This window comes from Dasypus novemcinctus, chromosome 23 (assembly GCF_030445035.2).
Source record: "Dasypus novemcinctus isolate mDasNov1 chromosome 23, mDasNov1.1.hap2, whole genome shotgun sequence".
NCBI lineage: Eukaryota > Metazoa > Chordata > Mammalia > Cingulata > Dasypodidae > Dasypus > Dasypus novemcinctus.
The window spans coordinates 62557026-62574398 of NC_080695.1; the positions used below are offsets into that span (position 1 = coordinate 62557026).

The 17373-nt window shown below is 53.7% G+C and overlaps 1 non-coding gene across 1 annotated transcript; it reads right to left on the reverse strand.

Annotated features, from left to right (window-relative positions):
• Positions 1–14710: 14710 nt before the first annotated feature.
• LOC111764711 (U6 spliceosomal RNA) lies at positions 14711–14814 on the reverse strand. The gene has a single exon (XR_002797258.1). It is a non-coding gene; the product is annotated as a U6 spliceosomal RNA (small nuclear RNA).
• Positions 14815–17373: the final 2559 nt, after the last annotated feature.

Genomic DNA, 17373 nt, shown 5'->3' on the forward strand with positions numbered 1-17373 from the left:
ACAAGAGGATTTTAAGATTATTCCACCAGATTCCTTGCCACCTGGACCCCCACCTCCCCCCAAAAGGGGCTGCCTCTGCCGAGTGAGTGGCCCAAGACGGGGCAAGGCAGAAGCTGTGAGATCCTCCAAGACCCGGCCCCAAAAGTCACATTATTTTTACCACCATCACCAACCCAGATATGGCCCTTCCTAGCCCAGGGACCTCGGGGAGGTCCCTTCACCTGTCCGACCCTCAGTTTCCACAGCTGTGAAATGGGAATGGAGACACCCACCAGAGGGAGCAGATCAGGACTCAAATGAAATAAAAATAACCTGTTTTGCAGTTTGGAGTGTGGAACCTTGTTTTGTCCCCTTCTCGACCCTGATACCCAGGCCTGAACATCCCCGAGACCCCAGCGCCCGGTCAAGAGGGGCCCAGAGCAGGGGTTCGGGGGGTTCTGTGGACCTGAATCAAATCATCACGCTGTGAGGGCCATTCTCCTCCAGGTGGCCGGCCTGGCCCCCAGGGGTCCCTTCTGTCACCTGCCTCCTCCTCCTCGGAAAGGCCGTTGTCCACTGGGGCACCCCCTGGCCTTGCTCCAAGCCTGTCCCCTGTCACACGCCACCATCCGGGGACACAGAGGCTCTGCAGAGGTGCCAACAGGACGGCCAGCGGTGAACAATGCAGGCCTGCCCATTGTTGAACCAATCACTGATCAGGGACTGGAATTTACTTAACTGACATGGACTGAGTGTTCTGGGGCTGTTTGTTACATAGCAATAGCTAACCGATACAGGGAAGGGACGGGAAATGTCATTCATTCATTCGTTGACCACATCCCCTTGCCCACTCTGGGTGGGTGCTGTGTTAGATGCAGGAAACCAGGAGACTGAGAAGGCCTGGCCCCTGCCTTAGGCAGCCCCGGTCTGGGTGGGACACGGGGTTGTAAATGGAAGCTGACAGCCCCTGGTGGCTCCCCATGCCTATGAAGCAGGATCGATGGAGGTTGAGCAGACCAGCCTCGTTCGTTCCCCTCCCTGCCCCCTGCCCTTCCCAGGCCCCGCCTTCCCTGCCCCTGGGCCTTTGCACCTGCTGGTCTCTCCATGGCGTTGCTCTGGCCCACCTCCTGTGACTCATGAATATCTCTTTGAGCCTCATCTCAGGGGTCACCTCTCCCAGGGAGCCTTCCCCAGAGCCAGCCCCGACCCTAGCCTGGGTCAGGAGCCTCCTCTGGCTTCCCACAGCCCCTTGGGCTCCCATCTGATGAGTGCAGCCACCTCACGTCACAGACGTGGGACCCGAAGCCCCGGTCTTAGCCAAGCACCGCAGCCCGCTGGCCGGCGCAAGGCAACCGCTGCCTCACCGTCCCCGAGGCTGGAAGCCAGAAGTCCAGGAGTGCGCCGGGCCGAGCCTCCTCCGCAAGGGGGGAGCCCCCTCCGTGCCTCCCCTGGCTTCGGGGGGCAGGGGGGCAGCAACACACGGCGTTGCTGGGCTCGTGCCAGCGTAGCTCCAGTTCTGCCCCTGTCGTTCTCTTACTGTGTCCAGGTTTCCTCGGCCTCTAAGGACACCGCCAGGTCGGATGAAGGGTCCACCAGAGTCCAGTTTGGTCTCCTCCAAGACCCTATTTCCAAATAAGTTCAAATGCATGGGACTGGAGGCCAGGCCTTGAGCAGGTCTTTTGGGGGTCACAACTCAACCCCTAACGCCCAGGGAGGGGGATCGAAGGTCGCTCAGCAAGTGGCCGGCAGAGCTGGGGCCCAGCCCGGGGCAGCCTCGGCTCCTTTCCTTTCCTCAGCCCCCACCGGGGGCACGGGGTGAGGCCACGCACTTGGGGAGAGGACGCCTGCTCTCCCGCCACGGGCCGGGTCCTCCACCTCGCCCCTCCGCTGGGGCCCCAGGCTCCTCCCTCAGCCTCGCCGGGGCGGGAACGGCACCCCCCGACGAGGACAAGAGGCTCAGGCGGGCAGGGGCTTGCCGAGGCCATGTGGCTTAAGAGGGCCAGAGCGGGGATTCGAACCCAGAACCCACTGCACCCGGCCCCGGGCCCCCTCTGCTGGCGTGCGGGCCGAGCCGGTGAGGGAGGGGCCGAGAGGGGAGGCCGGGGCGGGCAGGTGTGGGGGGAGGTCGCAGCCTGGGGGAGCAGCAGATGTCGGGGAACCACGGAGCACGGAAGAGGCGGGGCAGAAAGTGAAAGGGCCAGCGTCCAAGAATAGCTGCGGGTGACAGAAGGGGGGGCTGAAGACGCCGGCAGAAAGAGAAACCGGCTGGGGGCCCCCGCTCTCCCGGGAGGCGGCTCCCGGGGACCGCAGTGTCTGCGGCCAGGGTCCCGCGAAGCCGGGCGGGCCCCCGCCCCTGCCCTTCTCCCACTTCACCCGCTTGGTGGGCCCTCCAAACCATGGGACTGGAATTGGGGGCGAAGGGGTGTGTGGGCGCCAGGAGGTGTCACTTCTGACCCTGCGTGGCCTCCTACGTGGTTTGGTGGGTTCCAGTGAGTTCACAGGCTCTGGGAACGGTAAGAAGCCCTCGAGACGACCAAACCCCTGTGGGACGCGCCCGGGTTGTGCAGCAAACTCTGTCCACTAACGCCCCCCGGCCGCTGGCCGGCAATGTCACCTTGCTGGCTGTGTGGCCTTGGGCACCCCACTTAACCTCTCTGGGCCTTTGTTTGCAAATAAGATCGCCCTTGTGGGATGTCAGGAGGCGTAGGGGAGAGAGTGCCCGCAAAGCACGGGGGACAGTAAGTGCTCATAGGAGGTGCGCAATAACCATCTTTGTTTCTGTTCCCCGTCATCTGCATATAGAGGTGAGCGCACACAGGCTGTGTGTTGCGTACGTGGCAAACGAGCAGGAATTTCTTTGGTTCACATCTGTATCCCTGGTGCCTAGATCAATGCCTGGAATACAGCAGGTGCTCCATAAATGTTTGTGGAAGGGAGGAAGAACTTTTGCCCGGGGCTCTCCCAGATGTAGGACATCCCTCAGTTTCTCTGAGTTGGATGCTTTTCTCACCTTGCCGCACAGGACTGGAGCTCATTGAAAACCCTGTTTGGGGGGAGAGCCGAGTGGGGGGAGTTTTCAGGGGGGCTGCGAGGGCCCCCAGACCCTCCGTCCTCGCTCTCCTGGGCCGGGGCTGGGGGGGGACCGCCGTGCCGCCTGGGGCAGCCGGGGGAGGCGACAGGAAACTCGAGGACAGGCTGTTCCTCGCCTACCGAGAACTGCAAGCGAGAGGACAGGACGTGCTGCCGGCAGGGAGGCCTGCGTGGCCCCAGCCCCGCCCGCCCCGGGGTGTCGTGGCTTCGGGGTGAGGGAGGGCCCGGCCGGGGCGCCTCTGAGCTCTGGAGGAACTCGGCCGGCTCGCTTTCCAGGAACACCCAAAACCAGAGGACAGCGGGCAGCAGCCCGGGGCGGGGGGGGGGGGGGGGGGGGCCGGGGGAGGTGCTGGGTGCCCTGCTCTGCCCTGCCGTGTGACCTTGGACATGCCCTTCTCCTCTCGGAGCCTCAGCGTCCCCAGCTGCCAGGCGAGGAAACGCACCGCATGCAGGGCTGGTGCGAGGCTTAGAGCGAAGCTTGAATTTTTGGTTTTAGCATCGATCACCTCTTTTTAAAATGATGGTAAAGTAGAGATAACATAAAATTCACGATTCTTATCATTTTAAAGTGTACAGTTCAGTGGCATTTAGTACGTTTTCCATGTTGTACATTCATCACCACTACCTGGTTCCAGGACCTTTCTGTCACCCCAAAAGGAAGCCCTGCGCCCAGACGCGGCCGCTCCCATTTCCCCCTCCCCTGGCCTCTGGTGACCACGAGCTACTTTCTGTCTAGATGGACGGCCTGCTGTGGGCATTTCACCCACCTGGACTCACACACGGGTGGCCTTTTGTGTCTTGCTTCTTTTATCTTTTTTCTCCTTTATTTTCTTTTAAATGTTACATTCAAAAAATATGAGGCCCCATATACCCCCCCCCACCTCCCTCACCCCACTCCTCCCACATCAACAACCTCTTTTGTCATCGTGGCACATCCACTGCCCCTGGGGAATACATTCTGGAGCACCGCTGCACCACATGGACAGGGGTCCACGTTGTAGTCTACACTCTCCCCCAGTCCACCCAGTGGGCCACGACAGGACACACAATGTCCAGCATCTGTCCCTGCAGCACCACCCAGGACAACTCTAAGTCCTGAAAATGCCCCCACATCACATCTCTTCTTTCCTCTCTTTACACTCAGCAGCTACCATGGCCACTTTCTCCACATCAATGCTACAATTTCTTCCATTACTCACCACAATAGTTCCACAGCAGAACACCAGTAAGTCCACTCTAATCCATACCCCATTCCTCCAGCCTGTGGACCCTGGGATGGTGATGTCCACTCCACCTCTATAGCGAGAGGGGGCTTAGATTCCACATGGACGATGGGTGCAATTCTGCCTGCAGTTTGTGTCTTGCTTCTTAGCTCAGCATGATGTCTTTAAGGTTCCGTCTGGTTGTAACATGTGCTTCATACTTACCATCAATTTATTTTTAAAAAATGATGCTGGGAAGCAGATGTGGCTCAACTGATGGAGTGTCCGCCTACCATACGGGAGGTCCAAGGTTTGAACCCGGGGCCTCCTGGCCTGTGTGGTGAGCTGATCCATGCGCAAGGAGTGCTGTGCCATGCAGGGGTGTCCCCTGTGTAGGGGAGCCCCACATGGAAGGAGCGTGCCCCACAAAGAGAGCCACCCTGTGTGAAAAAAGTGCAGCCCACCCAGGAGTGGCACCGCACACACGGAGAGCTGACGCAGCAAGATAACACAACAAAAAGAAACACAGATTCCCAGTGCTGCCGAGAAGGCAAGTGGACACAGAAGAACATAAAGCAAATGGACACAAGAGAGCAAACAATGGGGGAGGGGAGCCAAAGGGAGAGAAACAAATAAAATAAATCTTTTAAAAAAGTGATGCTTAAAAATGTTCATTGCATAGATAGAATAGTATGGGAATATATCTCAATAAAACTGCTGAATAAAAATATAAATAATTGTGTAAGAAGAGCCAGAAACAGCAGCTATGTCAACAAGGTAAACAGAGAAAGACTGAGATGTGAAGAATTTTCTTGTTTGTCTGTTTCTTGTTTATTATTATTTATTGAAATAATGAAAAAACTCTAATAATGATTAAAGTGATAAATACACAACTATGTTGTTACACCAAATACCACTGATTGTGCACTTTGGATGAATTGTATGCTTTATTAATATGTAACAATAAAATGGATTTGTTTTAAAAAAATGTTCAGGGAGTGGATGGAACTCAAGCAGTTGAGAACCTGCTTGCTGCATGGGATGCCCCAGGTTTGGTTCCTGGTGCCTCCTAAAAACAAAAACACAAACAACAAGCAATCAAAGAAAACCAACTCAAGGGAGCCGATGTGGCTCAGTGGTTGAGTGCCGGCTTCCTATGTACAAGGTCCTGGGTTCAAACCCTGGCCCCGGTACCTTAAAAAAATTAAAGTTCATTGCAGAATAGCCTAGATACAGTAACATGCACCGGGTCAATTCCAATGTAGGTGTACAACTGCAGTACCACTGCCCAGATCAAAAGAGGGGAACTTTCTAGGGTTCCAGAAGCTCCTCTTGTACTACCCTGCCCGCCCCTGCCAGAAGTAGCTGCTGTTTTGCCTCCTGATACCACTGATGAGTTTTGACAGTCACTTCAGACCTGTGGGATTGGGCAGCGAGTGCTGTTTAGCCTGACATTTTTCACGCACGGCGGCCGTGCTTCCTCTCTGTTCCCACGCAGCAGGGTTCCTTCTCACCCACGCTGAGCAGCGACCCATTACCCATCATGCGTCGTCCTGTGACTGGCCCTCCAGATTGTCTGCAGTCCAGGGCTGCAGCACCTTTTTTTTTTTTTTTTTAAGATTTTAAATTTTATTTTTGTTTATTTCTCTCCCCTCCCCCCCCATTGTCTGCTCTCTGTGTCCATTCCCTGTGTGTTCTTCTGTGTCTGCTTGTATTCTTGTCAGCGGCACCAGGAATCTGTGTCTCTCTCTTTGTTGCATCATCTTGCTGCGTCAGCTCTCCGTGTGCGCGGTGCCATTCCTGGACGGGCTGTGCTTTTTTCACGCATGGGGCTCCCCAACCTGGGGGACACCCCTGCGTGGCAGGGCACTCCTTGCCCACATCAGCACTGCGTGTGGGCCAGCTCACCCCATGGGCCAGGAGGCCTGGGGTTTGAACCCTGGACCTCCCATGTGGTAGGCGGATGCCCTACCCATGGGGCCAAATCCGCTTCTGCTGCAGCATCTTTAAACCCGGGAGTGGGGACGGCGGGGTCCCGGGGTGGGTGATGCGTCCCTTGGTGGATTCTGCCAGGTTTTCAAAAGGGCCGGAAGACCCGCTTCTGCGCCTGCTCTGCCGCGAGGGGCCTCTGGATTCCGCGCAGCGTGAGCACAGGCGAGTGGGTCAGCAGCCGCGGAGGCCCCAGCAGGGCCCGAGCACAGGCGAGTGGGCCGGCAGCCGAGGAGGCCCCAGCAGGGCCCGAGCACAGGCGAGTGGGTCGGCAGCCAGGAAGGCCCCAGCAGGGCCCGAGCACAGGCGAGTGGGCCGGCAGCCAGGAAGGCCCCAGCAGGGCCCGAGCACAGGCGAGTGGGTCAGCAGCCGCGGAGGCCCCAGCAGGGCCCGAGCACAGGCGAGTGGGTCAGCAGCCGCGGAGGCCCCAGCAGGGCCCGAGCACAGGCGAGTGGGTCGGCAGCCGCGGAGGCCCCAGCAGGGCCCGAGCACAGGCGAGTGCGTCGGCAGCCGCGGAGGCCCCAGCAGGGCCCGAGGACAGGCGAGTGGGTCGGCAGCCGCGGAGGCCCCAGCAGGGCCCGAGCACAGGCGAGTGGGTCGGCAGCCGCGGAGGCCCCAGCAGGGCCCGAGGACAGGCGAGTGGGCCAGCAGCCGCGGAGGCCCCAGCAGGGCCCGAGCACAGGCGAGTGGGTCGGCAGCCGCGGAGGCCCCAGCAGGGCCCGAGCACAGGCGAGTGGGTCAGCAGCCGCGGAGGCCCCAGCAGGGCCCGAGCACAGGCGAGTGGGTCAGCAGCCGCGGAGGCCCCAGCAGGGCCCGCTGTCCCGGCCAAACCACGCCCAGCCCACGCCCGAGGCCCACAGCCCTCCCGAGCTTCTTGGGGGGGTCGCTCTCCCCGTCTGCGCTGTGGCAGCTGGGGCACGGCCGGGGGTTCCCTGCCCACGGAGGCCACCCCGCCCGAGCCCACAGCCCCGCAGCTGGCGTTTGGGGCGTTTCTCAAAAAGGTTCCATCCGAGCTTGGTTTCACCCGACCCGCATCGCCCACACCCACCCCCCTCCCGGCCACGCGCGCCCCGGGCACCCCGCACCCAGACTGCCCCCATGCACCTCCCACACTCACATTCCCACACACGGCGCCCTCGCGTGCCACACACCCTCCGGCACCTAACACCGTCGCACGCGCTCTCACGCCACACACCGAGTGCTCTCACGCCGCACTCGGCACATGCTTGCACACACACGCCGCCTGCCTCACACGCACTGTGCGTTCTCCCCCACACTCACACACACCGCACACTCCTACTACGCGCTCCACATGCCCTGACACACGTAGCACGTGTACCCTTGCACACGCACTCACACGACCTTCAGAAGGTGGAGCATGGTCTGCGACAGCTGCACTAAGAAGGCAGGTGGCAGGCACGGTGACCCTGCTGCGGAGCTGATCCCCCGGCCCCCCGCCTCCTGTACTAAAATGTGATTGGGGGGTCCTATGGGAAAAAAAACCCCAGCGGGCTGCGTGGCAGCCTTTGGTGGGGTTGCAGGTGTTCCCCCGACAGCCCCCCCCCCAAGCAGCAGTGCGCGCTCCCCACACGCTGGGCCAAGAGCACTTGCTGGATGGATCCTCCCGATGAGCCAACGAGTCAAGGCATATCCCCACTTTACAGGGGAGAAAACTGAGGCCCCGAGTTGGAAACCATTTGCCCCGAAGTCCCGTGTCCAAGGCCATACTAGCGAGAGCCTGCATCTGGCGTTTGTCCCGTTGCTCTCAGGTCCAGCCCCCTCCTCAACTCTGTGTTACGAGGAATGACATTTGCCAGGCACCTTGCAGCTGGCTTCGACCTGCAACCAGTGGAGGCATGGCAGCGGGCCTGAAGATGAGAGGCAGGGAGGAAGCAGGGTGTTTCTCTCTCTCTCTTTCCGGTGGCATCTTTGCTTCCCGGTGGGAAAGCCCCTCCTGCTGTAGTGTGAACAGACTGACCACGATTCCAGCTTCCGTCTTTAGCTCTGGTCCCTGGGCTGTGGCAACTCCTCTCTGCTTCCTTCTGCCCCTCGGGGTGGTAGTGGCTTCCTGCGGCTGCTGATCTCCAGGTTGCCTCATCATTTGTGTAACCAATTCTTTGTATTCAATTCCCTCTGTTGGAAATACCTGCTGGGGTTTCTGTCTGACTGCTCCCTGACTGACACATGGCACGGCAGGGATTTGAACCCAGATCATGTGACTTCTAAGATGGCAGGTTTGACCATTTTGCAACGCTGCCCCTTACTTAAACCTTCCTTGGAAGTGTGTCTCCAGCTTCAATGATCGCACCCATGTGTGCACTTTTCTCACCTCCCTCCTTTTGTCTAATAGAGCTGAATTGCAATACCATCCACCACCAGTGGGGGCGGACCGCCCAGCCAAGGGAATTCCAGCCAATTCACTGGCAAGAAATGCTTTGCCAGAATTCCATGTTTGTAGAAGTGGATTTGGCTCAACTGATAGAGCATCCACCTACCACATGGGAGGTCCAGGGTTCAAACCCAGGGTCTTCTGACCCGTGTGGAGCTGGCCCACGTGCAGTGCTGATGCGCACAAGGAGTGCCGTGCCATGCAGGGGTGTTCCCCGCGTAGGGGAGCCCCATGCGCAAGGAGTTCATCCCACAAGGAGAGCCACCCAGTGCGAGCAAAGCACAGCCTGCCCAGGAGTGGGGCCGCACACACGGAGAGCTGACGCAGCAAGATGACGCAACGAAAAGAGACACAGATTCCCCGTGCCGCTGACAAGAGTGCAAGCAGACACAGAAGAACACACAGCGAATAGACACAGAGAACAGACAATGGGGGGAAGGGGAGAGAAATCAATAAAAAATAAAAATCTGAAAAAAAAACCACAAAAGAATTTCGTGTTTGGAAAACTTTCCTCCTATGAACGAAAAGAATCTCATCCTTGGTTTGTTGGTCAGAGGTGCGGGGAAGCACTTCTGGCCTGTTGAGATGCTCAATGAGCAGGATTCCTGGCAAGAGTAGAGAACGCACATATTCCAACCTGCCTGCAGGACGCTGGCAGGGAGAATAAATAACAGAAATTCCAAGAGATGTATGCCGGAAATAGCTCCCAGACGCTCTAGGCACAGAACTTCTGATCTAATCCAGTATGTTCCTTGGGCCTAGACATTCATTATGATCGAAATTGCAAGTTTGGTAAAGGGAGCTGCTTCCCTCCTCTGCCTGCTGGGAGGGTCTAGAATCAGAGAGACCCAAGTTAGCAGCTCAGCTCCGTCAAGCACCAGCTGTGAGGCCTTGGACAAGTTGCTGGAACTTTCCTGGTCTGTAAAATGGGATACTGCCAGTCTCAAGGAGTTCCTGTGAGGACTAAAGCTAAGGTGGGTTTTGAGTGCCTGACACAAAAAACAAAAATGCCCATGCCCTCGATTCCAGTTGTCCATGGTTTGTTTCTGCCCCAGGACGTCTCAGGGCCTCCTGGGGACGGCTCAGAATGTTGCAGGCCTCTTCTCTCATGTGTCTGCCCGGGCTGGCCTGCTCTGGGTTTCGCCGGAACTGTAGCCCGATGTGCCTACCCGTGGCCTCTTGGTCTGTCTGGGGACGTCGCACAGTATGGAGGCCTCATGGTGGTCAGACTCTTACACTGAGGCTTCGGGCTCCAAGGGCAAGTGTTTCGGCAAACCAGGGAAGGCTGCCTGGTTTTAGTTTTTGTTTTAGGTACAGGGGCTGGGAATCGAACCCGAGACCTCGTATGTGGGAAGCCAGTGCTCAACCGCTGAGCCACATTGGCTTCCCTGAGTTAGTTTTTTTTTTTTTAAGATTTATTTTTTATTTATTTCTCTCCCCTCTCCCCTGTTGTCTGCTCTCTGTGTCCATTGGCTGTGTGTTCTTCTTTGTCTGCTTGCATTCTTGTCAGTGGCACCGGGAAACTGTGTCTCTTTTTGTTGTGTCATCTTGCTGCCTCAGCTCTGTGTGTGTGTGGCGCTACTCTTGGGCAGGCTATGCTTTTTTTGTGTGGGGGGTGGCTCTCCTTGTGGGGCGCACTCCTTGCGTGTGGAGCTCCCCTACATGGGGAACACCCCTGCATGGCACAGCACTCCTTGCGCACATCAGCACTGCACGTGGGCCAGTTCCACACGGGTCAAGGAGGCCCAGGGTTTGAACCGCGGACCTCCCGTGTGGTAGGTGGACGCTCAATCAGTTGAGCCAAATTCGATTCCCCTGAGTTGGTATTTTTGTTTGTTTTGCTTGTTGTTTGTTTTTGTTTATTCAGGAGGCACCTGCAACCGAACCCAGGACCTCTCATGTGTGAGGAGGGAGTGTAACCAGTTGAGCCACATCCGCTCCCCTGCCTGGCCTTTTGCCTTGGAAGACACATAGCGTTGCTTCTGCCATACTCTTAATTGAGTTAGTCACAAGCCCACTTAGATTCACAGGGAAGCGATATGGTTCCTAATTCTCACTGGAAGAGCTGTCGAAGACTCCATGGCCCTGTCTTCAAGCACCACACCCTTTGAGCAATTCCACTCCTGAGTATTATTCTCCCCAATACACTGGAAATAATACCTGTATCCAGGCATTGAAGCCCTGATCATAACAGCCAAATATCAGGAACTACCCAGATGTCTATCAGTAGAAGACTGGTTAACTTATGATGCACCTACTTAGTGGAATAGTATGCAATTAAAAAAAAAAAATAAAGACACTTGTGCATAGAGCTATTCTGAAGACCTTTGCTCCACGAAAACAAGCAAGATGCAGGGTAATCTGTGCAGTAGGTGGCCTCCAAGGTGATCACAATCATTCTTATCTGATCTGTGTAGTCAATAGTGTATGGTGGAAACCTGTGGCTCCTGAGGCCATGTTGTAAAAGACAGGGCAGGTTCCACCTTGTCCGCTCTCAGGTCACTTGCCCCAGGGAAGCCAGCGGCCATGTTGTGAAAACACTCAAGCAGCCCCAGAGCTATCCATGTGGGGAGGTGGCTGAGGCCTCCCGCCCACAGCCGAGCGAGGGCGCCATCTTGGAAGCAGCTCCTTCAGCCGCATGCCAGCCTTAGACGATGGCAACCCTGGCTGGTGTCTTTTTTTTTCCTTTCCTGTAATGGCCTTATTGTGATATAATTCTCCTACCAGAGAATTCACCCATTTAAAGTACACATTTCCATGGTTTTTAGTATATTCACAGATTTGTGTGTAATCAACACCACAATCAATATTAGAAAATTTTCATTACCTGAAAAAGAAAGCCTGTACCCTTTAACTCATATACCCTTTCCTCCCATAGCTCAGCCCTAAGGAAATCAATAATTTACTTTCTGTCTTTACAGATTTCCCATTCTGGACATTTCATATGGAATCATAAAATATGTGGTCTTTTGTGAATGGCTTCTCTTTTTTTTGACAATACAAAAGTATTTTCTTTCATTTCTGATCGCCTCTAAAAGTTAGGCAAATGGAAAGAAACACTGAAATTTAACAATAACATAGATTTCATTGACATACAGCAAACTCCATGCCTTATAAAAATACACTTTTCTTCCTCTTCAGGGCCCATGGAGAGTCACACATACATTACAGAAAAACCATAGTAGATGGGAGCCGTCCTTTCTGGGTACAGGAAATTATTTAAAACTTAACACCTGTTGATCGAGGAACAACAAACTGAGCTGCATGTAAAGCAACAAAAACATGTATTTGGGGTCTTAGATCTGCAATTCGGGGTTCACAGACTCAGACAGCAGCCTAAATTGTGTCCCAAGTTAGGGCTGTCAGACAAGGATTTTTGAAAGGAAAAGGAGACATTGGCTAGGGCAAGGTCTTAGCAATAGGTTTTGTGTTTTTTTGAAAGGGAATGGTTCACCAGTTTCAGGGTCTTGGGGAGGGTGGCACAAGGGCTTTATTTTTTAAAAAAAATCAGTTTTATTGATACATATTAATAAAGCAGGGAGCAGATGTAGCTCAAGTGGTTGAGCGACTGCTTCCCATTTATGAGATCCTGGGTTCTATCCTTAATACCTTCTAAAAACAAGCAAATGAATGAAAAAACCAACTCTCACTGGGGAGCAGATGTAGCTCAGCGGTTGAGCATCTGCTTCCCATGTTCAAGATCCTGGGTTCAATCCCTGGTATCTTCTAAAAAGATAAAAATAAATAAATAAAACATACAATTCATCCAAAGTGCACCATCAAAGGTATTTGGTAAAATCACATAGTTGTGCATTCATCACTTCAATCATTATTAAAGTATTTTCACTATTTCAATAATAATAACAATAATAAACAAAACCCAGATGAACAAACAAGAAAATTCTTCACCTCTCAATCTCTCTATGCTTCCCTTGCCATACATAGCTACTATTTCTGGCTATTCTTACACATTTATTATTACTATTTTTAAGCAGTTTTACTGTGATAAAATCACATACCATACAATCTATCCAAAACGTAGAATCAATGGCGTGTAGTATAATCACAATGTTGTGCATTCATCAGCACAAAAATTTTTAGAACAATTTCATTACTCCAAAAAGGAAAACTCCACACCCCTTAGCAGTCACCACCCAATCCCTCTGTCCTTTCCCAGCGACTGGCTTCTCCCACCTAATAGTGTCTTCGGGGTTCATCCATGTGGTAGCATGTAGCAGTGCTTACTCATTTTTATGTTTGAATAATATTCCCTTGTTTGCACAGACCACATTTTGTCTATCTAGTTGTTGGTTGATGGACATTTGGGATGTGTCCACCTTTGCACTGTTATAAATAAGGCTGCTGTAAAGATTTGCGGGGAAGTCTTTGCATGGACACGTGTTTTCATTTCTCTTGGGTATATATCTAGGAGTGGAATCGCTGGGTCATACGGCAACTCTACATTTAATCGTTTGAAGAATGATTAAACTGTTTTTCACAGTGACGTCACCATTGTACATTCCCACCAGCAGTATTTGAGGGTTCCAGTTTCTTCGTGTCCTCTTCAGCACTTGTTATTATCTGCTTTTTGATTATAGCCATCCTAGTTGGTGTGAAGTGGTATCTCCTCGTGGTTTTGATTTGCATTGACCTGATGACTAATGATGTGGAGCATCTTTTCATATGCTTATTAGGTGTTTGCATATCTTCCTTGGAGAAATATCTATTCAGGTCCTTTGCCAAATTTTTTTATTAGGGTATTTGCCTTTTTATGTTTGAGGTGTAAGTGTTCTACAAATCCTGTATCAAATTACATGATTTGCAAATATTTTCTCCAATTCTGTGATTGTCTTTTCTTTTTTTTTTTTAAGATTTATTTATTTATTTCCCCCCTTCCCCTCCTCCTGCCCTGCTGTTTTAGCTGTCTGTGTCTGTGTTGTCTTCTCTTCTCACTTTCTCTTCCCTAGGATTCACTGGGATTCGATCCTGGAGACCTCTGATGGGGACAGAGGTTCCCTGTCAATTGCGCCACCTTGGTTCCTGGTTTCTGCTGTGCTTCACCTTGACTCTCCCCTTGTCTCTCTTTTGATGTGTCATCATCTTGTTGCGTGACTCACTTCACAGGGCACTGGCTCACCACGTGGGCACTCGCTAGCCGCAAGGACACGCTTTCTCTTCCTTTTCATGAGGAGGCCTCAGGGATTGAACTCAGGTCCTCCCATATGGTAGGCAGAAGCTCTATCACTTGAGCCACATTCACTTTCCTCTTTTCACTCTCTTGATGGTGTCCTTTGAAGCACAAAAGTTTTAAATTTTGTTGAAGTCCAAATTATCTACTGTTTGTTTTCTTGCTCATGTTTTTGGTGTCATAGCTAAGAATCCTTTGCCAAATTTGAGGTCATGAAAATTTACCCCTGTATTTTCTTCTGAGAGTTTGATAGTTTTAGCTCTTATGTTTTGAGTTCATATAGGTATATGGTGGGAGGTGAGGGTCTAACGTCACTCTTTTGCATGAGGTTCTCCAGGTGTCCCAGCACCACTTGTGAAAGATGACTCTCTCCTCGTTGAAGGGTCTTGGCATCTTCGTTGAAAATCAGTTGACCCCAGACATATGGGTTTTATTTTCTGGACACTCAATCCTATTTCAAGGGTCTATAACTTGGCACATGGGTCTCTCCTTGTACCGATACCACACTGTTTTGATTACTGTTGCTTTAGGGTAAGTTTTTAAATTTTAATATATTTTTATTACAGAAGCTGTGAACTTATGAAACAATCATGCACAGGTATAGAATTCTCATATGACACCCCTCCATCAACACATCACACGGTTGTGGAATATTTGTTATAGATTATGAGATAATATCATCAGACTGTTACCAGTAACTATGGTCCATTGTATACCTTTGGCATATTTTTTCCATACCCCCCTATTGTTAACACAGTACATCTTCGGCATTGATGCAAGAATATTACAGTATTGCTGTTAACTGTAGTCCATAGATTATATTAATTATATTTTTCCCACATTTCTCTGCATTCCCACCACCTGGCAATAGTGAAAAATATGGAACGCCTCAGGAATTTGTGTGTCATCCTTGCACAGGGGCCATCCTCATCTCTGGATCATTCTAATTTTAGTGTATGTGCTGCTGAAGCAAGCGCCAGGGTAGGTTTTGAAAACAAGATGTGAGTCCTCTTACTTTGTTCTTCCTTTTCAGGATTGCTTTTGGCTCTTCTGGGTTCCTTGCAATTCCATATAAAGGTTAGAATCAGCTTGACAATTTCTACAAGGAATCGGCTGGGATTCTGACAGGGGTTGTGTTGAATCTGCAGATCAATTTGGGGAGTTTTGCCATCTCAACAGCACTGAGTCCTCTGATCCATGGAATGTTTTCCATTTACTTGGATCTTTCTAACATTTCTTCAACCCTGTTGAAGTTTTCAGAACAGAAGCTGCATACTTTCCCTGTTAAATTTATTCCTACATATTTTTTTTCCTTTTTGGTAGTATTATAAATGGAATTGTTTTTGTGTTTGGATTGCTCATTGCAAGTGTATGGAAACACTGATTTTTTGTATACTGAGCTTGCATCCTGCAACCTTGCTCAACTCATTTCCCAGCTGATCTGCAGCCTCACATGAGACCCTGAGCCCGAATGGCCCAGCTGAGACACCCCTCGTGCCTGACCCACAGACGCCAGAGGGGATGAGAATATCCATTGTCGTCTATGCTGAATGTTGGGGTAACTTGTATACAGCGAGAGAGAACTAATATGGTAGGTACAGCGTCCTGCCATTTGAGTGGCATTTAGCTCAAGAAACTGGTATTAGGGAGGAAACTGAGTGTTGTGGGGTAGAGATGAGGAAAGGAGAGGAGAAAGGAAGGGGGGGAGGAAAGAGGGAGGGAGGGGAGGCGCAGGGAGAAGAGGACGAGGGAGGGACCTTTTTGTCCCTTATGCATTTTGGACTACGTGCACGTATTATCTTTTCAAAAAAGATGACGGAAATGTAAACATAAACAAAAACAAATAAAGTGGAAACGGATGTTGCTCAACGGATTGGGCTCCCGTCTACCATGTGGGAGGTCCTGGGTTCGCTTCCCAGGGCCTCCTGGTGAAGCAGGCTGCCCTGCGCCCACGGAGAGCTGACGGCCCGTGCACCGCCGAGAGCTGGCGCAGCAAGACGACACAACAAAGGGAGACAAGCACACCCAGAAGAACGTGCAGCGAATGGACACAGAGAGCAGACAGCGAGCAAGCAGCAGGGGGGAGGAATAAATAAATGAAATAAATCTTTAAAAATAAAACAAAACAAAATAAAGTGCTTGACACGGATTAGGCAACCCTCAGTGAGTAGCAGCTGTGATTATTCATTCCTCAAATATTTCTCAAGTTGCCAGAAGCACCAGGCCCATCCCCTCGAATACATGTGGCGGAAATCGGCAAGATGGGTTCATGAAAACTAGGAAAGGCTAGGGGCGAAGGGCAGCCAGGAGGCCCGTGGCAGGAGCTGTGCCTCTGGGGACAGGTGGCTTAACCTCTCTGAGCCTCAGGCTCCTTATCTGAGAAATGGGGTCATCTTTGTCATGAGGCTTGGATGCAAGGCGGTGGGCCAAGTGCTCAGCAGAAGGACAGCGGAGACCCTCACTGGACCCCCCCCACTGAAGATGGGTCAGAGGCCGACGACAGAGGAGCCAGCCTCCCTGTACAAGTGGGGTGAGGGGTCATGAGAGCCAAAGAGGGAGACCCCACCCCAGGGTCACCTGCCCACCCAGCCATCCCTTTGTGGGGGGGCATCTGCCCTTCAACGGACGCCCCCACCCCCGGGCCTGGTGGAAGTGCCCGGTGGGAGGGGCTTCCCCTCCCCAGGAAGGCACCACCCCTCGGGGGTCCCGGCTGTGCCAGGGGCTTGGCCGGAAGCCTGGGATGCGGCAGGGCCGGGGTCCAGCGGCGGCTGTCCCACGAGAGCCGGTCACCAGGCATCACCCCGAGAGGTGGGAGCGGGGAGGTGCGTGGGGAGGGGGCTGCAGGGGCCCTTGAGGTTGGGGGGCCCCGGGCTTCGGCCCACCCCGAGCTTGGCACCTCTCTCCCTGCCCTGCCGGGAAGGGCGCTGGGATGACTCCCCAGGGCGCCGGGCAGGGGTGGGGGACCCCAGGGAAGTCCCCTGGGAACCCGGGCCTGGTGGGGCCTCGTGGCGGGAGGCCAGGGCTGGGAAGTCCCTCCCCTCTGGGTGTCTGGCCGTCTGTCAAGAGGAGCGCCGCCTCTGCGCCCCGCGGGGTTCGCAGCCGCCGGAGCTTCAGAGCAGAAATGGGGGGGGGCCTCATCGGCAAGTCCTAACTCAGAGGATGGCAGGAGGCCGTGCCCCTCTGGGGCGAGCCCTCGGGGGCTCTGGGTCGTGGCTGAGGGGACAGGCTTGATCAGGGTTGGTTCACGCATGACTCACGCTTTCGGGGCCAGTCTTGTCCCCCGGGAGGCATTTGCCAGGAAGGCCCTGATCTGGCCCCTCTCGGCCCCTGTGCAACAGCCAGGCCAGCCAGGCGGCAGCCAGGGCAGCCACACCCCACAGGTGGGGGGCGGGGCAGAGCTGGGAGGGGGAGGGGCTAGGAGGGGGGAGGAGAGGGGGGGGAGGAGCGAGGGGAAAGGGGAGGAGAGTGGGGAGAGGGGAGAAGACAGGGGAGAGGGGAGGAGAGCTGGGAGGGGGTAGCTGGGAGGGAGAGGAGCT